Genomic DNA, 21,867 nt, shown 5'->3' on the forward strand with positions numbered 1-21,867 from the left:
CAGGCCATTCTGGCCTGCTCCTCGGTGCTCGGGCCCTAATAATAATAAAAAAAATAATAATCCGAGCAAAAACAATAGGGCTTCGCACCTTTCGGTGCAGGCCATTCTGGCCTGCTCCTCGGTGCTCGGCCCCTAACAAGCGGCTTTCATGGTCATCACGTAACTTCCGGTAAACTCCGAGAAGAATAAATATCAACAAAGTCCTTTTAAAGTAGTTTATTTATATAACAAGCAAAATAAACAACACGTAGATTACATGCAACTAGTCAGACCATTAAACAAACAGAAACCGGAAGTAAAGTTCAGACCACAGATGCACGAGCGCCAGATGAAACCGTCTATACATTTGACCTTGGACCACAAAACCAGTCATAAGTAGCACACGTATATTTAAAGCAACAGCCAACAATACATTGTATGGGTCAAATTTGTCTATTAATTTATGCCAAAAATCATTATGTTGTTAAGTAAAGATCATATTCCATGAAGATATTTTGTGAATTCCCTACCTTAAGTATATCAAAAATGTATTACATACATTTTATTTCTACAGCTGAAGACATACATTTACATTTTTACTAATGGAAATGTAATTCCTGATTTCGAGAATAACTGACAATTGTCAGTTAATTAAAAGTTTTATCCCAGTTATCAAATTTACCAAATTGTAAACTGTAGAAAAATGTATATCCTGAGAATGGTTAAAAGTACAGTTCGCCATATGTTAAAGGGATAGTTCAGCAAAAATAAAAATTACACCCTGATTTACTCACCCTCAAGTCATTCGAGATGTCCATCATCTTTCAGACGAGCACAATACGAGTTATTTTATTAAATATCCTGGCACTTCCCAGCTTTTCCCAGCAACAAATACGTTGTGCATCCATCCTTCACAAAAGTAATCCACATGGCTCCTGGGGTTAAATATCCATATTTAAAACTTTATAAACTATAATAACTAGCTTCCGTTCACCTTAGAGTTTTAGGGTATGGTGTACAATGACAGGGACATGGTGTAGAATGACGTAGTGGCTTAGTGATAAACGTGGAGACACAGAAGAGAGACCAAAATAACGCCAGTCAAAAATAAGAAGTCTAAACCTAAGATTTTAAAGAAAATGGCAGATGATTTTGATATAAGACAAGAGGACATTAATTATCCCCATCTGTAGCTAAAAAAACTCACAATGCACTGTTCTCGAAAAGTCTATTTTCACCGGATCTTAGGCATCGTTTCTCATAATGCACACTGGCCGCTCATAGAAGCTAGTTATTCGTTTATAAAAAGTTTTAAATAGGGAATTTTTTATAACAAAATCACATCGATTACTCTCACACTGTTAACCCAGAAATTGTCTTTACTTAAACAATCAAGTAAACATCACTTAATATTTTCTGTTTTGAAGCCAAACCTTAAAAAGTTTAGTTGATTTAACTTTTAAGCTTACAAAACCCATTAAACTAAAACATTAAAGTAAAATGAACTTAAAATTATTAGTTCATGTTGTGAGGAATACCCATAATCCTTTACGCCTGAATATTTTGATTATTTTCTGCTTTTTCACAGAATAAAAACTGATAAGAACTTTCTCCACTTAAATATTTGTTAATAAAATGTTATATAGGTTCAAACTCTTATATATTATGGATGTTGTTTTGTTGTAAATGATAATTTTGTGAAGTCACCGTTCAGGTGATCAGTGTTTCCGTACATGAACCCTGTTCAGAACATTTTATTGTATTTCTCTCCACAGTACTGACAATGTATGTCAAAAACACAGTTTGTGTGTGTTTCTGTGGAGAATCACGTTTATTCAATGATTGACTTAAAGTCAGTCATTAATTTTGTGTTATAATACCATTAATAACATCAAAAGTAATATAAAGTGATAAAACTAAAGTTATATGCAACGGGTTTCCTTACAAATTTCTAGTAATGTCAATTAATCAGGGTTAAGAGTGCAGGAATATTGGAAGAAATTAAAACATTAAGTACATTAAACTTACAATTTATTGCTATTTTAACCAGGCAAAATTAACTTTTTAGGGCAACGAGTTTCATTACATTTTTTAAGTTCAATCAACCTGTATGGGCTTACAGTGCAGAAGGCCTTTATTAGCCCGCTGGAGCCGTGTGGATTACTTTTGCGAAGGATGGATGTACTTTTTTGGGTTTGAAAGTCGTGGACCCTGTTTTCCAGTATTATAAAGCTTGGAAAAGCAGGAACATTTACTAAAATGACTCAGATTGCGGACATAGAAAGATTATGGACATATCTATCTCGGATGGCTTAAGGGTGAGTAAACCATGGGGTAATCATTTTTTGCTGAACCATCACTTTAATCACTCTAATTTCATAAGAGCTCCAGGTTTATTCTCCAGCTGCCACCTTTAAAGGATTCCTAAGGCTTTCAGCTGCGGCTCGCCATAAAATGACAGAGATGGAGAACTTCTTAACGCTTGCCACACTGATTGTCAGTGTCCCTAAAGGCAAAACAAGTCAAACCTCCTATCCACAGTACAAGTGTTTATGGACCTTCAGGAGCAGTCCATCTGCCCAAACAGAGCTCTTATTTATCCATCTAATATTAACGGAGAACATAAACGTATGTGCTCTCATAAAGGTGGTGTAAGCGATTTTCAGCTTTTTGCTAACTTCCACTAAGACTGAATTAGACCAACCGCAACATTTCTAACAGTTGCAAAAATGGCTGCCTGTATGTGACTAAAACAATATTTGCTCAGATACACAACCAAAAGCTTCTTATGACCTAAAGAAGGATGCTTAAAGGTGCCATGGCATGAAAATCTGACTTTTTCCATGTTTAAGTGCTATGATTGGGTCCCCAGTGCTTCTATCAACCTAGAAAATGTGAAAAAGATCAATCCAGTAACTTAGTTTTGGGAAACCATTCTCTACAAGCATATGAAAAATTAGGTCATTGAAATTTGGCTCTCCTTATGATGTCATAAGGAGCTCTTATTATAATAATACCACCCCTTAATCTGCACTATCCAACCACAGCACTGCCATTTAGTGCACTTCATCCGCTCATTTGCATTTTAAAGGACACACCCAAAATGGCACATTTTTGCACATACCTACAAAGTGACAATTTTAACATGTTATAATAAATTATTTATATGGTATTTTGAGCTAAAACTTCACAGATTTATTTGACATCTTAAAAAAGTTTTGTGACATGGCCCCTTTAAAGACACCCATTACATGCACATTCATTTTATAACCATTTACAACATTTTAGTCTTAAAAATATTTTAAACATGATTAGGTTTACTTCCGTTCCTGTAAAGTACAGTATAAAAAAGCAACCAACAAAAAGCCATAGTACATAGCACATGGGAACTCCTTTAATACTGTTTAAAAATCATCCCAAGTGGATACTGCATGAGGTTCCTTGAGTGAATGCCCAGAATGAGATCCGCTTTAATCAATGCAAAAACTTTGAAGAATAAAAAAGGTCTTGATTTGTTTACCATTCTTTGGTCACTACATAAGTGCCATCCATTTATCTGCGTTATTTCACAGCTAAAGTGACTAAAATGTCAACTATTATTATAAAATGTGGAAAAAGTAATTATTAAAGAAGAAAAGGAAAAGAATTGACCGATAGTGTTTGGCCTTAAACTTTCCCATTGAGATTGGCTGGACTGAGGTTGCAGAATATTTTTACAACCATGCAAACACGTGATGTGTTAAAAATGGCTTCAGATTCCCGAGAGACACACAAACTAAGTGTGGGAGTCTGAAAACTATGGGAGAAGAAAACAAGAGCTCCACATGTGAAGCATTCTGCTCACAAAAAGTTCAGGGCCTTTCTTATATGGTATAGATCTATTTAATACATTTCACGCACACACTTTTAAAACCTATTCTGGGAGAGACGAGATCAATGTTGCTGCTGTCATATTCAAGTTTAAATAGGTCGACACAAGACCTGCTGCCCTGTGTCTCTCGGCTCGCATTATCTTAAAAACCTCCCACAGCGCACCCCTTCACACCTCTTCGTATCAAAGCAATATCTAGCTAAAAACCTGAGTAACATCCAACATGTATTCAGTAAGACTGCAGCAAGGAGAACATTGAAATTTAATCAAACCTAATAATCCCTGATGGGAATTTTTCTTGGACAAACAGAAAACGCTTGCTGGTGCTATAAATATATTTATAAATATAAACATCGTATTTACTTATATATTTATGAATTAGTGATTTTTTTATATCTCTAATATCTCAGAGGAAAATGTTATAGCTCAGATATTTTTTGCTTGTCATAGCTCAGCAGATTTGATGTTTTATTTAAGCATCAACAGATGTTTCTCTTAAAATTGCAAAAATTGTAAAGCTGATGCTTAAGTTTATACTGAAATCTTAAAAAATATTAAACTCAGTTTGTGACTGTGGAGATCTCTTCTAAAATCTCTAATGGAGACATTTGTGAAATGTTTGTTTTACTCGGGAAACATTTGAGACACAGGAGAAAACAGTTAAGATATTTGTTTAATCTCATGTCTAAGAGAATAATTGAGATTTAAAAGATACCTCATCTGTGATCTATCTTTCTTATGGGATAACATACACACAAAATTGCTGGGTTATTTTCAGCCGGCATCTTAAAAGTGAGTAGGATATGGGACATGGCTGTCAGTTGGCCAAACAAATACAAAGCGCACACACACACACACACACACACACACACACACACACACACACACACACACACACAAATGCTGCATTATTTTCGTTGGGTAAAAAAGGATATGAAAAAGGGACAAAATATGCATTGACGTCACTTTTCCACGTGACCACGCCGGAACTCGCCCTGCTGAGTGGCAAAAGTTCAACAAAATGGCTGGTTTTCATAGCAGCTTCTGCGAAAAATGCTAGTAAAACTGACTATTATCAGCTTAAATTGAATTTAGTTGGACTTGATAGCAGAGGTGGACAATACTTAGTTACATTAATTTACATTTTCCAAGCATCTGTGCTTTATTAGGGTGTTTGTATTGGGAAAAAGTTTACTTCACTACATTCTAAAGCATATAATCATACTGTGTATTTTTTTATATTACATATTAAAATGTATTTAATACCTAATTACATTAAAATTGTAAACTTTTACTTGAGTAAAAGTATGTTAATGTACTTAAATATTAAATGTAAAACAAAAACTTGTATTTATGAAATGTAATAGAGTATGATAATATGCTTTGGAATGTATGTTTTCCAAAGAAAAACACTGATAAAATACAAATATTTGAAAAAATACTTTTAAGTAGAAAATAACCTCTGCTTGATAGTGACCCTAGCAACTTGTCAACCCACCTGTTGTCAGTGGACATTGGCATGAACGATCTATTTACTTCTCCTTTCTGTGTTTTTTGGCAGTCTATAAAACGATAGCTCCGAAATCTTGTACAATTTTTTAGTAAAGGCTAAATGGGAAACAACAGCTGTTTTCCCAGTGTTTTCGCTGATTTTACACTGTACACAAATGCTGCCGCTCTGTCTTTTGCCACTCAGTGGGGCGTAACCGCAGTCATTTTCGCCAAAGGTGACTTCATGTGCATACCCTCTATAGTCTTTATATAGTCCCCCGCGTATTCTTCACCAATACGCCTTATTCAGCCTGCCGCCATGTTGGTGAGGGATGGACGTCCAGAATGTGCGGTTTAAACCTATAGTTTTGTATAGGGAAGCTGGTCATTTAGTCATCAAAACACAGAAAATACATAATTTTACAAATTTCCAATGGACAAAGAACCTCAGAAATCATGGATTGTTAAATGAGAAGGGACATAATGACCTAATTTTGAGATCAGAGCTGCGCATTGTGCACATACAATCTGTTTTGTTATAAGCCTGTTGGCTAATCACTAATTTCTAATGTTGTAAGCATGCTTACTTTTCTTTAAAACACTAATTTAGTCCTATAACTAAGCACATATCTCCAATTCGTACAGATTACAAAATAATGCAAGTCTCCAGTAAGTTTTATAAGCACATTGACCGGAATCAAAAGCAGGATTCATTTCTAACTACATAACATTTGTACACAACTTTGGAGGTTCGTGTGGGGTTTTACCTCTAACAATACTTGCACAATGAACTATGAATAATTGACGACGGGCCAAATAATTCTAAGAAAAAAACGCACACCAAGGTGGTAATGCAAAGTGGAGTGCCATTACACTGCGGGTGTGCATTACTTTCAATTATGCTATGGGTCTGTTGAATGCTGTATTCTGATTGGTTGAGAAATGTTCCGTGGGTATGCATTATTTTTTGATAACCGCACACCTAACTTTTCAAATGTCTTAAAAGTAGACACCAGAGAAATGTTTGTGGTAACCGTGGTATAAGCGGAATAATTGACTCCGGTCCTTTGAATTATTTGAAAAAAAATGCACACCCGCGGTGTAACGGCACTCCACGATTACCACCTTTGGTGTGCATTATTTTCTTATAATTCAATAGCCCGTCGTCAATTATTCCTTACATAATTCAAAGGACCGGATTCAATTATTCCGTTTATACCATGGTTACCACAAACATTGCTCAGGTGCCTATTTTTAAGACATTTTACAGGTTGGGTGTGCGGTTTACAGAAAACTAATCAACACCCATGGAACATTTCTCAGCCCATCAGATCAGCCCTGTGGTATAACACATAAATAGCTTTTTATCAAGTCAATTACACGTTATTAAGTCAATGTTCATGTCTTAAAAAAACATGACAGAGAAAATACATGGGACATACTTAAGGTGGCGCAATACCCATCTGGTCCGAACTTTACTTCCGGTTTCAGTTTTTTTTTAATGGTCTGACTAGTTGCTAAACTGAACTCTTGAACAAATACCTCGTCGAAAATAAAGAATTTTTTGGTTTCCTAGGTAATCTACGTGTTGTTTATTTTGCTTGTTATATAATAAACTACATTTAAAGTACTTTGTTGTTATTTATTCTTAGCGGATTTTACTGGAAGAATCATGGGTTGAAAATAAACCAGCATTTTTTAGAGTGTGGTTCAACATGATGATAATTGAAATTTTCATGCAAAATAAATTATTTCATTTTTTAAATAAAGTCTCTTCTTTGCCTTTTCAATGAATGTCTGAAGCTTGTAATCACTGCATGGTACAACAGCAATAATGTGGGAGGTGCAGTTAATTAACACATAAACAGCTATTCAGTGTAGCACGAGCAGAGCTGAATCACTAACAGACCTCAGCTGGGCCAACACTGCCAGTCACAAGCATATGAAGCTGTCAGAGAACGACTGATGCCAATGTAGGAGTTTTTTAGACAATGCAGACGAATCTAGATCCACATGGTGTAAAAGTGCCCGCACTGGCCAAAGCTCAAATTACATCTAACCAGTGGCGGCTTGTGACTGCTCATCCGAGGGGCGCCAATTTAAAATAAGTGTTCGGACTGTCATGTGTGTTGCTTGTGTTTTCAAAATATGTGTTTGTTGCGTCATGTGAACCATGTGCATCACGTGTTTTGTCAAAAAAAGTGCCTGCTGCGCATTATTTTGAGACGCTCACGTTCACAAAATACACGCCAGACACTCCCTTAACAGTAAACTAGATGCGTCTGCAGCAGGCACTTATTTTGACAAGACACATGATGCACATAGGATAACTTGACGCGCAGAACACATATTTTTAAATTACAAACCATGCACATGACGGGCTACATACATGTTGTGACAAACTTCGCATCGAGCGCACTCGAAAAAAAAGTTACTGGCCGCCACTGCATCTAACAAGCATCTATCAGTCTTATACACTAGCCAAGGGCTTGCTTCAGGCTTCAGACAAGTCCAACAAATTTTTATAGATAAGAAAATATGTGGATAATTGGCATTTATTACAGATTTATTACAGACTCCACAAATCAACCCTATGTATGATCGTTCCTGTTACACAACCTTAATTATCATAAATGCCCATTTGGCAAACGGTTGTTATTTTAGGCATGCAATGATAATCATGGCATGGAAAATCTAATTCTTAATAGCGTGTTGAAAAGCTATCTTGGCATAATCTTTAACATTTTTAAAAAATATAAATTCAGTTGCTTGATAAAAAGAGGAAGGAAAAACATACAATCAAGACAACGGATGGCAAAGGCTCACATGAAATTTTCATCACAGCAGTTTGAGAAGAGAAAGAGCTTGGCCTTTTTCTCTCTCTCTCTCTATGAGGGGCTGGCTCGTTCCACCCAAGTTGCAAACCATATCTGAGCATTACCGCAATACTATAAAGGATGTTTATTGATATATTTTTAAAGATAAGGTATTATAAGAAAATTAAATGACAAGATATACTGTATGTCTGTAATTTATAAAACCATTAGTTTACGATTTTTGTTTAAATAAGTACATAAAGCCCCAATGACATAAAAATGTAAGTAGGTTACAGGTTATCTCTAAAAAATTTAGAATTTGAAATGTTTTCAAACTGTGGGTCAGTCACCCATAGGTTTGTGAAGAGCAATTTTAAAGCCAATAGTTGGCAGAGCCTGCCGTCACCATATTGGCAGTACATTACCGAGCATTACCTGCGAATAGCCAAAAATGGGTAAAGAGGTGTAATGTGGGCAAAGCTGAGGTGGCTGGTTGCTGAAACCACACCCACCTAGCTAGAGTTTAGTGACAGCAGTGGCAGTCACTCAAGTGGCCACGCCCTTAATTATGCAGAACTTTAAGGCTTAATATAATTGTTGTATAACCGACAGAAAACTAAAAGTTGGGATTTTCTAGGCAGATATGACTAGGAATTATACTGTCATTCTGGCGTAATAATCAAGAACTTTGCCGCCGTAACATGGCTGCAGCAGGTGCAATGATTTTACGCAGTGCCCGAAAATAGCCCCCTGCCATTGGAGGGTTGTAAGGGGCTATTTTTGGCTGCTACGTAATATCATTGCGCCTCCTGCAGCCATGTTACGGCGGAAAAGTTCTTGATTATTACGCCAGAATGAGAGTATAGTTCCTAGCCATATCTGCCTAGATAATCGCAACTTTTGTTTAACTACATGTAACTACAAAACAGTCAAAGTTTTAAATAGGAAAATATCGAAACCCTTTGGTTATTTTTTAGCGCGATGCTAATGGTCTAATCAGATTCAATGGATTATGCTAAGCTATGCTAAAAGTGGTAGCGCCAGACCCAGAGATCAGCTGAATGGAAAATATGGTAAAAAAAATTTACCTCTAGGGGAGCTGGAAAATGAGCATATTTTCAAAAAAAGTGGAGTGTCCCTTTAAAGTTGGGCATTTTAACATGGGGGTCTATGGGAATTGACTCCCTTTTGGAGCCTGCCTCTAGTGGCTCGTCGAAGTTAATTCCGTGTTAGCTTCATCAGAGAATTTTTTTTATTTTGATATGATATATGTTTGATATGATACAAGTTATTTTGATATTGCAATTAAATTTGCATTTCATTTACAAAATGAAGAGGAAAATAAAAACGACGATTCTATTACAAAAGTGAAAAAAATCAGTGTTTTCCTCATATTTACATTTAAAAATATGTTGGTGGGTCCCGGTATAGATTATACCCATCTAAGTGGGTCGCAAAATGAAAAGTTTGGAAAACCTCTGCCCTTCATTATAAAAGATGTGGAAGCAGCGTCAAGTAAAATGAGACACTTGTTCATACATTTACTAGTTCAAATATGGTGAATGACACATAGGACACTATATAGGGCATAGGAAACAATTCAGACAGTTTAACTCTTTCGCCACCATTGACGAGATAACTCGTCAATTAAGAGAAAACACTTCCCTGCCAATGACGAGAATTTCCGTCTTTCCGCAATACCGCTATTATCCACCATGGGGCGCACTTCCGCAACTTATACAACCGGAAGTAGCACCTCACATGAAAGAGAAAGAACTCCGGGTATGTTTTAAAGATCGCTCTGCATCTGATCTCTATCAAAAGTCCTTCACAAAAATGTAATTATCTCAGCTTTTTTCTTAAAATTTGGTGGATGAAAGTTTTTTTTTTGAAAGCAGAGAGTCTGTTCTTTTATTTGATATATTGTTTGGTTATATATTTAAAGAAGAACATTTTCTGGAAGGCATAACATTTTTGTGAAAATCATAAAAAATGCTGGTTCTGGCAACTTTCTTTTAAAAATGCTGGCGAGGAAAGAGTTAAATATGCTGTCCATTAGGGTGAATGAAGTTTGATATTGCGATCTGCTACAGCGCACATAACAGTGCGCTCTGGTCCAGCACAACAACAGCACTGAGCAGATCATATGTGCACCGAATCTGCAACGTAAACAAAATTTATTCGACCCATTCAGAGTCTATAGAGACAGAGTGATGTATTATAAAGCATGTGGATGAGACATCAGACAAGCACATCACTGTTTTTATTTCTATAGTAATAATTTCATATCAAATCTAAATCAAGAATCTATTAGACTATTTTTTTCTTATTTATACAACTGTGCCTCTCACAACCTGTCAAAATGCGGTATTGTGTATTTGCATACATAACCCATGACCTTTTGTGCTGCTATGCAATGCTCTACATTGGACCCTGTGGTCTTTTTGAAGATAATTGTTGTATGCTTGTACCTCAGCAATAGTACCCATCAATTTCAAATTGTGCTATAAATGGATATAAACAACAACAAAAACAATTGCAATGCCTCATATACTTGCACATTATATTACATCAGAGCTTGTCCTCTGTAAACAAACTACTTCACTGTACTCACTTCCCTAAACCTGAGAGACTGCAAACACAAACCTGACTTGATTAGAGACCAGTTTTAACGTAGACAAGGCATCCAAGAACAACAACAAAAAAAAAGATGCTGATTATCATTATGTAGATGTCATGATGTATTAGGACATGATTTGAATAGCAGGCAGTAAATAGAAAGGTTATTTGCCTGTAAAATAAAGAGTGTGTATTGTGTAATTAAATATAGCCCACACATGTCATGTAAGCCCTTAAGGTGTGGAATAACTTGTACTGTATAACACTTTCTTTGTTCTACAGTATCAAACCGTATTACAGTACAGAATTCAAAGTATGTTACGGACAATCCGTACGTTTGCTCACACATCATCTCATGGATCTTTTCCTGTACTCGCTTTCAATAACATGATTTTACAAATGCTTTACGTAACACATATGCTCTTCAACCCCTGGCTGCACATAAAACATCATAAGGGATGACACTTTTCTGATCACCATGCATAAATGATGAAAACACGGCAAGCTGCCTTCTCTCCGTTCTCTTTTCACAATAGTGACAGCGCTCTGGCACTTCTCAAGAGTGTTCGGCAACCTGACTGTGAAACTGAGAAATGAAGGAAACGTTTGAACTGGCCCTTGGACCTACCATATCATCCTAGAAGAAAAGGCATCTGTTTTTGATCACACTGGATGAGTAACAACATACTAAATCATTTAAAAATCACAGATTAGTGACTACTTTTGCCAAGAAGAAAATTGAGTATCCTATATTGTACAAACTCAGAATAGCTCTACTTAGCTCTACTGAACGCTTATAAACTTAACAGTCCTAAACCCTTGAGTAAAGTTTTAACAATCTGATAATGCAATGGCCCTGCAAGCATTTGGAAGTTACTTTTAAAGTGCATTCATCTATCGGAGCCAATGGTGTAGTGGGCAGTGCGACAAAGTTCGAATCCAGCTCGAGGTCCTTTGCCGATCCCGTACCTCTTTCTCCACCCTGTACTTTCCTGTCCTCTACTGACATACTTTAGGAAATTTCCCAAAATGTTGAACAAAACACACACATAACTTAACAAAAAAAACATACAGTGACATCAGGTACCCCTTAACATAAAAATAGTTGGTTAAAGGGTACATATCATGAAAATCTGACTTTTTTTATGTTTAAGTGCTATAATTGGGTCGCCAGTACTTCTTTCAACCTAGAACATTTGTTTAGTTTTGGTAAACCATTCTCCGCAAGCATGTGAAAAAAATAGGTCATTGAAATTTGGCTCCCCTTGTGATGTCAGCAGGGGATAATACCTTCTTAATCTGCACTATCCAACCATGGCACTGCCATTTAGTGCAGATATCAGCTCATTTGCATTTTAAAGGTCATTGTCACATTTTTGCTAACACCTATAAAGTGCAATTTTAACATGCTTTAATAAATTATATGGTATTTTGAGCTAAAACTTCACATAGGCACTCTGGGAACACCAAAGATTTATTTATTACATCTTAAAAAAGTCTTATAAAATGTCTCCTTTAAAATTAACATTAAAGAGCAAATGTGACCCTGGACCACAAAACCAGTGGTTGAATACATCATACCCCAACAATAAATAAGATTTCTATTGATGGTTTGTTAGGATGTGACAATATCTGGCCGAGATACCACTATTTGAAAATCTGGAATATGAGAGAGCAAAAATCGAAATATTGAGAAAATCGTCTTTAAAGTGTGTAAATTTTAGCAGCATCTAGTGGTGAGGTTGCGAATTGCAACCAACGGCTGAGACCACTGCTCACCCCTCACTTTTAAAACGCATAGAGAAGCTACGGTAGCTGCCACCATAAAAACATGTCATTGTTGGAGACAACTTAGTAAAAAAGTTTGTCCGTTAAGGACTTCTGTAGAAACATGGCGTCACAAAATGGCGACTTCCATGTAAGGGGACCCTCTGTGTATGTAGATCAAAATGTCTCATTCTAAGGTAATAAAAACATAACGGTTCATTATAAAAAGGTCTTTATACACCCCTGTATATTATTTAGCATTTCTGTCAAGAGGTCCTTCTAAAAATTACACACTCCACCTTTAAAGTTGTCCAAATGAAGTCTTTAGCAACACATACTACTAATGATAAATACATTTTTTTAAATTTAAAAATGAAGCATGATCTTTACTTAATATCTTAATGATTTTTGGCATAAAAAAATGTATAAAATTGACCCATACAATGCATTGTTGCTATTGCTACTGAACCTTTTTTGGTCCAGGGTCACAAATATCAAACCAGGTGCAATGCTGCTAATAATGTAAGTATTTCGTTTTTTCGGTTACTCATTGTACTACAGCAGCGTGTTTAAAAAGTTTTTCCAAAAAATGTATACTTTTTTTTAAGGAGGACACCTTAAATAGATATCCATGGCAGTGATCGCAGTTGCATGCTAGCTTTGTGTGGTCTACCCAGCATGAGCACAGCAGGCTGATATTGAAATTAAATTAAACACATGCTGGCCATCATATTCACATCACAAACGACTGAACAAAATTCAATAAACAGGTCTGCAGAATATACACCATTTGTTGAATGTTTGGAGCCAAAACTGATAAGAGATGGAAAACAAATGGTTGCAAGGAGAGACAGGGGGATGTTTCTTCAAATACAAATATCATGCTGGGTTTGGTTTGAATCAGGATGCATTCCAGAGTCACTACAGAAATAATCAATTACACATGCAACAGATCGTGCAATTATTCTGTGTGTGACACCATTACAGAGAAGTGAGAAAGTGGTTGCTAAATATTGACAAAAACAAAGCATGAATGCATTTGGCTTTGTCTTAACACCACAGGAATTAGGATTTTGTTGTAAGTCGTGTCAATAATTGAAAATAAAGGGACACCTAGCAGCACTTTGGGACTCAAGGACTTTGCTGCTGTAACATGGCTGCAGGTGGCGCAATGATATTACGCAGCAGCCGAAAATAGTCCCCTTAGTAACTTTCAATGGCAGGAGACTATTTTTGGGCACTGTGTAATATCATTATGTTATGGCAGCAAAGTCATTGATTATTACACCAGAATGAGAGTATAGTTCCTAGCCATATCTGCCTAGAAAATTGCTACTTTTAATTTTCCGTCGGTCTTAGTACACGATGTAACAACAGAAGAGTCAAGTTTTAAATAGGAAAAATATAGAAACTCTTAGGTTATTTTTTTAGCGCGATGCTAATGGTCTAATCAGATTCAATGGATTGTGCTAAGCTATGCTAAAAGTGGTAGCGCCAGACCTGGAGATCAGCTGACTGGATTCCAAAATGGTAAATATCAATATGTTTAAAGGGAAATTCCGCCTTGAAATGATCCTAGGGTTAATAACAAACGTGTACCGAGTTCGACCGTTCACTGGAGTTTGTTTTCATGCTAGTCTAACGTGACCAGTGTTATTGCTAAACGCAAATTAGCATGTTATGGTAGCCTTCGGGGCATCAGTACATTAAAAACGAAATCGCCATGTCCACACCACCAATAATGCCCAAAATAACCCCACACTTACACTGTAGCACAATGAGGGTCTCTATATGTAAACCGAAGCATTGAGAACTTTGAAAGTGTACAGGCAGTTTATTAAAAAGAAACATTTACCGTTCACGTCTGGATCACATATCCATGCGGGCGCCATCTTGGGAAAACTGAACTCTCGCGTGAAAGCACAACACCTGTTCAGGGCAACAACGTTTCACGCGAGAGTTTAGTTTTCCCAAGATGGCGCCCGCATGGATATGTGATCCAGACGTGAACGGTAAATGTTTCTTTTTAATAAACTGCCTGTACACTTGCAAAGTTCTCAATGCTTCGGTTTACATATAGAGACCCTCATTGTGCTACAGTGTAAGTGTGGGGTTATTTTGAGCATTATTAGTAGTATAGACATAGCGATTTCGTTTTTAATGCACTGATGCCCCGAAGGCTACCATAACATGCTAATTTGCGTTTAGCAATAACACTGGTCACGTTAGACTAGCATGAAAACAAACTCCAGTGAACGGTCGAACTCGGTACACGTTTGTTATTAACCCTAGGATCATTTCAAGGCGGAATTTCCCTTTAACACTAGGGGAGCTGGAAATTTCGGGGTTTTTTTCAAAAAAGTGGAGTGTCCCTTTAAAGGGCACATAACATGAAACTCAGACTTTTCCATATTAAAGTGCTATAATTGGGTCCCCAGTGCTTTTATCAACATTAAAAATGTGAAAAAGAGCAACCCAGTAAAATAGTCTTGGTAAACCATTCTCTGCAAGCATAGGTCACTGAAATTTTAGATACTCTTGTGATGTCAGAAGGGGATAATACCACCCCTTAATCTGCACTATACAACCACGAAACTGCCATTTAGTGCACATTTTTGCTTATACCTACAAAGTGGCAATTTTAAAATGTTATAATAAATTATCTATATGATATTATGGGGACACCAAAGATTTATTTTACATCTTAAAAAACGTCTTTAATGTTAAATGTCCCCTTTAATGTTAAACTGATGTGGTGCCATAAGAAGCAGCTCCTTATAAGATATTTAATAAAAGCTATAGACAGCAGCAGTTGTTTAAGAGAGGTGCGGGCGGCCACCCACACATGAGAGCTTTCTAATGCCCAGGTCTACCTTGACAACAGGAAAAACAATGCATGGGAGTGGGATGAAGAAAAAAAAAGTGAAATCTCAGAGTACCGTGGCAGTTGTGCCTTCATTATCTCAATTTGAACCTCTAATGGTAAGATGGCACATTCACTGGAGGTGGTTAAGAGATGAAAAGCAGGGCATCCACTCACAGGAAAGCCCTGTGTGCTTCGGGATGGTGTTTGTAAGAACAGGCCACGGTTGCTAAGATACACGAAGCGAGATTGAGGGTCCGTCTTCTCGAGGGACATGTCAGAGTCGAATCTTGAGAGATCATATAAAATCTCTTATTGCTGTATCCTTCCTAGTGCTTACACACAGTTTTAGGCACATCTTCAGAGTTTAAGTAGATGTTGATCTAAGAATAGGGAACTTGGGATGTGTTCAGTGCAGGTAAAGACTAGCAGGGACTTTCTCGCTGTGTGTCGCCCGTCTTTTTCGTGTCGTTACGTTGTCGTAAACAACAAGTACCATCCACTCCAGTAACTGACGAGAGACGGATGATGTGAACTTTACTGCTTTGCTCTCAATGGTAGTCGCTCCTAAAAGTTGCACATTATTTGCATAAAGTTAAACTTTTCTCAACTTTGTCACGCGTCTGGACACGCCCCATTCAGTTGGCAACGGTCACTTGTGTCGCCGGAAGTCGCCAAGCTACCAATTAAAATCAATGATATTGTGTCGCTTTGCTAATGCTAGTCGCTGCTTGTCTGAATGCAGCTTAAGGGGCCAATCACACCAAACACGTTTTAAACACATGGCAAGTTTTTATATTGCTAGGCAAACACAGAGTCAGCTGTCTTGTCAATCTTGTCAATTTAAAGCATGAGCGCTCTTTTGCTGTTAACTGTCATATTAGCAGAAACTTTAAAAAGAGGGCGCTTGCTCTGACCTTGATCGAGGGTAAGAGGTGCACAAACACACAGGAGAGAGTGTTCCAAACAACTGTAAACTTCTGTCACCACAACGGAAAGCCCGCCTCTCCCCTCATTCGATTGGACAATGAAAAGATGCAAATGACGTCGGGCGCTTTTCCTCTCTCTGTTAAAAACGTGTGCTGTGGCAGGCAGCAAAAAGCGCAAGGCGTTGGCACGCATAAACAGCACGCATAACGCTCACTGCCCATAGAAAATCATTTAAAAAGGTGCCTACAACTGCCATAAACGCGTTTGGTGTGATCAGCCCCTAAATCTGCACTTATACTGTAAGGTAGTTGACAAGATGTTTGCGGCAGTATGATACAAAAGGCTTTTTGCCGAATGTCCGAAAAACAGGTCTCATCACATCCGCTTGCCGAGAAAGTGTTAACAGTAGTATGAACTGAAGACAATATCTATGCACTTTTCAGATATTCAGTTAACCTGGCTAGGCATTTAAATTTTGCCATTTTATGATATTTTAGTATCCAAATGTCAATAAATAAGAAAAATAATAACAATTTTAAATATCAATCTGCATACATTGCAAAAAATGACTTTCTAACTTAGTATTTTTGTCTTGTTTTCAGTAGAAATATAAAAAAATTCTAATATCATTTTGCTCATCAAGAAAATAAATCTTGATTTAAGAAAATAAGTCTAGTTTTTAGACAAAAAAATATAAAATTTAAGTGAATTTGTGCTTAAAACAAGCAAAAATATCTGCCAATGGGGTGAGAAAATGTAGCTTGAATTAATTTAAAAAAAAAAAATTTAATTCTCACCCCAGTGGCAGATATTTTTGCTTGTTTTAAGCACAAATTCACTTAAATTGTATATTTTTTGTCTAAAAACTCTCTAAAAACTGTCTTTTTTTTAGGTCATTTTGCTAATCAAGAAAACACATTTTGATTTAAGAATTTTTAGATATTTCTACTGAAAACAAGACAAAAAACTGAGTTAGAGAGTAATTTTTTGCACTGTAACTGCAAAAAAATATTTTCAAGAAAAAAATTTCTTAGTATTTTTGTCTTGTTTTAGTAAAAATATCTAAAAAAAAATCTTAAATTAAGATGATTTTTCTTGATGAGCAAAACGACCCAAGAAAATAAGTTTAGTTTTTAGACCCAAAATATCAAAGTTAAGTGATTTTGTGCGTAAAACAAGCAAAAAAATCTGGAAATGGGTAAGCAAATTTTTCTTGAATTCAGATTTTTTGCCTACCCCATTGGCAGATTTTTTTGCTTGTTTTATGCACAAAATCACTTAAATGTGATATTTTTGGTCTAAAAACTAGACTTATTTTCTTGGGTCGTTTTGCTCATCAAGAAAAAGCATCTTGATTTTAGTATTTTTAGATATTTTTACTGACAAGAAGACAAAAATTCTAAGAAATTTTTTTCTTGAAAATAATATTTTGCGATGAATATTGGTTATGGTTATCTTTGGTAGCTTCTTTGAAGGCATCTCAAGTTAAACTTCATTTCATGAAGCACACGCAAAAGACCTGTACTGAAAATTATATGACCTGTTTTGTAGAATACAGAAATGTGTTGCCCCCTTATAAAATACCGAAAATCCAGTGCTAATGTAAATATCCCAATGGTTTGCAAAAACTGAATAATTTAAATACTTTACAGATGTTTTGTTAAAGTTTTATGCCGATGCAGAAGGCAGAGAAACCGGCAAGAAAAAGAAAGCAGAGGAAACGTAAAATGTATATGGATTATATAATTTTTTGTATAATTTAAAATGGAATTACAAACCAAAAGCATTATCATATCACACTCACAGACACATAATTTAGAAAAACGATTGCATAATCAAAATTTTCTTCAATATCATCATGTATCCCTAATATAATTATATGATCATTACATCAAAACTGCTATTAGACACCTGAAAAACTTTAAACACCGTTTACAGATTTTATTTGCTTTTGTTGCTTGCAATTTGTATCTTTATGTATTACTGACTGATGACTTCAATAATTATCGGTTTGCTTAATTGAGAAATATCAGATGGCTAAATGACATGAAAAGCTGACAGACCATCAAAAGATTATCTGTGTGCGATGTCTGCTTTAGTCCCTAAAGATGGTGTCACTTTCTTCAGCGTGCTGCACAGTAGAGCACGTAGTCAGCGTGGCCTGGGGGAAGGTTAATGCCTCCATAGGGGTTGACTCTCAAAGCCAAATTAATAGCAGATCTTTCAGAAGGGCCAGGAAGGACATCTGCTTTGAATTCCAGCGGGTCTGCACGTTTCAGTGCGGGACAATTCAATTAAAGCAGTCACAAACCATGTTACAGCTGGAGATGTGGCAGGCAAGACTCTGCTCACCTCCTTCTTTTCCCCAAGGGGAAGCATGCATGCTAACTCCTCTAAATGGGACTTTCAGCACACATTCAGTTTTAACACTAAATATTAAAGAAATGGAGCTGGAGATTGTACATTTTGCGGATCATCTGATTATTCAAACACTTGCTTTGAAAGCCTGTTCCTGTTGTTATGGAGGATGTGCAAGAAAATCTAAGACTACTTAAATAAACAAGAATGAACTGCTGCTCTGTTTGTAATCTATGATGGTATCATCTAACTGAAATTTACTTCTGCGTTTTATATTTTAGCTGTGCCCATCGGGGCTTCATGTGAGCTGGATTAAGACGGATCTGGAACCGGCACCGGCACAATTGAATTGCGACTTTGAAAGGAATTTATGCTACGATCTATGAATACAGTGAGATCCAAAAATCTGAAACCACTTTAAAAGTTCGCGATTCAAAATCTAATTTAAAACTGAAGACAAACCAAATTTAAGGATCACAAAACTGTAAACCAAGTAAACCAAGTAATGTTATGGTGTAAAAAGAGCACTTTTTACACTTCTGCATTATGCTGCGTTATTTTGATGTATTTGAATTATTAAAAGGCATATTTTTGATTATATTAATCTTTGATTATCTTAAAAATGAAAAGATTTGTTTGCTTTAATTAAAACACAAACAGAGCTTTTTGAAATATCTTCAAATCATACTTAAATAACATAAACCATCCGTTTTTGTACATATATGGATATATGTAGAGTCCATGCTAGTTTGTGTGAATGTTGCCATAAAGGAAATAACATTCAAAAATTCTAAAATGTTCATTTTTAACTTCTTATACTGTTCACTTGACATTTTTTTTACTAAATTAAATAAATGCAAAACCAAAGAATTTTTACTTTTTTACTTTAATTATAACTTGTAATATCCTGATAAAAATGTGTTCTTTTAGGAAAACAATGGCCTGCAATCACTATCAGTCACTCTGGCACCCAAAACTCTGATCACATAAAAACTAAAATCAATCATCACTCTATGAGATCACTACTTAAACATCCTTCAATGCAGGAACTAGATAAAACAACAACGCACTATTAGTGAGTCCTGCTGCTAGCTTCCATGTTAAAGATCTGATAAGCTAAAGACAACAGCATTGTGTGGGAAGAGCTACAAATACTGCAGCTTGTTCCCAAACAATCAAAAGTTTGTGTTTCCGATGAAAACAAAAGACGAAAGAGAGCAAAACACATTTCATATAAAATTTAAATTGAATGCGAAATTTAACTAAACAGATCTCATATTAAGTTAAAGTAAGTTTATAATGTCTCTTTTAATTTTCTTTCATTTGTGGAAAAAAAGTTTCTTCCTTTATTGCTTAATGCTTTTAAATGATCACATGTCCAGGGAATACAACCAACCAGTCCAAACACACATCACTACTGTACAAGTGCCTTTACAGTTCAAATTATCTTACTGTTGTTGGCTATACTAAATTCAACTAAATGCAAAAGCTTTGCAGAGAAAACTAAAGTTTAAATTATTCTCAAACTTTTTGGCATGTGCCCCCCCCCACACACATGTACAGTGCATCCCTTCGTGGCGCCCCAAAAGAAAATTTAAGATATAAAACATATTAAATTATGCAATGTAGTGCTGTTTGTTAGTAACCTAATTTTTCTGAGGTTTAATAACACAGAATTTAAAACAAATTAATATTATTTAATTAGGGATGCACGATATATCGGCAGACATATCGTTATCGTCCGATAACTGCTTATTTATAATATTATCGGTTATCGGTCTGATAGCAAAATTAGGCCGATAAATGAAAGCCGATAAATTATGGATTATTTTGGCTTGTTGAACCACTTCACTTGCTCATTGCTGGCCATGTGAAGTTTTGATTGGTGCTTTCTGTGACATAGCACGAAGATGACACGTGTTGCGGACTTAAGAAGAGTATGCTAGTCTAGCGCAAAGACAAGATGTCCACGGTCTGGGAGTTTTTCATTGTGAAAGTAATATGAATATGTATCGGCCTATATATATATTATATTTATATACTATATATATATATATATTTATACACTATATATATATAGTACATTTTGTCACTTAATAACAAGATGCAGATTATCTGACTAAAAATATTAAATATTAGAAGTATTAAATTATGTTTAAATACAGGTTGAGAAGGCCCTTGGTTCCTCTTATCCCACTGTTAAACTAAACTTTGATCATTAACTGACTAACATAGCAGGTTTACAACAGCACCACAGTTACAACACTAATATCGTTTCAATGCATCTTTTCATTAGTTTATCATAAAAAATATAATAATAACGTTTTAAAAATGAGATATATTATATGAAGTATGGCCAAGGATTTCTTAAACGTATAGGGGGAGTTTCTTGGACAGGGCATGTTTGAGCTGCCTTTATTTAAAACCACCTTGTACTAAGATATCTTAACATTGCCATTGTTTTGTCTAAGGTGCACAACAGTAATGTTTTTTTTTTAAGGTTTGTTTGTAAAAACTACTTAAATGCCCTAATATAGCTAAGGTCTAGTCCTGGATAAATCTAAACCAACCCATAAAGAATATAAATTCTACTGCTAGTGTAGGAAAGTATAAATTGTATACTATGAAAGAGTAATGTGTCTAAAGGTACAGCATAAATAAAAGTACAAAATAGTACAGTAATAAAATTGCACAATAAAGAACAGGGTAGGATAGAAATTAGGGATTTATAACGATTAATCGCAATTAATCTATAGCAGAATAAAAGTTTTTGTTTACATCATATATGTGAACTGTGTATAATAACTTTGTATAGATAAATGCACACACATGCAAGAAATGTTTGCATGTGTATATACATTTGTATACTTAGGTATAATTTATATTAAATATAAAAATAAATACTTAATATATAAAAAATATTTTTCTTAAAATTATACATGCATGTGTCCATATTTATATATACATAATTATTATACACAGTTCACACACATATATTATGTAGACAAAAACTTTTATTCTGCTATAGATTAATCGCAATTAATCGTTATGCATCCCTAATAGAAATAGTACAGTATGAAATAGTAGCCTATAGTTTACTATACAGCAGTGCTCTCCAACATGGTGCCCGCGTGCAGAGTTGCCCGCCAAAGCACATTCAATTATTAATATCA

General features: G+C 35.7%; 1 protein-coding gene across 1 annotated transcript in view; it reads right to left on the reverse strand.

Annotated features, from left to right (window-relative positions):
- The window catches only part of adcy5 (adenylate cyclase 5), a 121,798-nt gene that overhangs the window by 97,466 nt on the left and 2,465 nt on the right, over positions 1-21,867 (reverse strand). The gene's annotated exons all lie outside the window — the stretch shown is intronic.

Source organism: Misgurnus anguillicaudatus, chromosome 17 (assembly GCF_027580225.2).
Source record: "Misgurnus anguillicaudatus chromosome 17, ASM2758022v2, whole genome shotgun sequence".
NCBI lineage: Eukaryota > Metazoa > Chordata > Actinopteri > Cypriniformes > Cobitidae > Misgurnus > Misgurnus anguillicaudatus.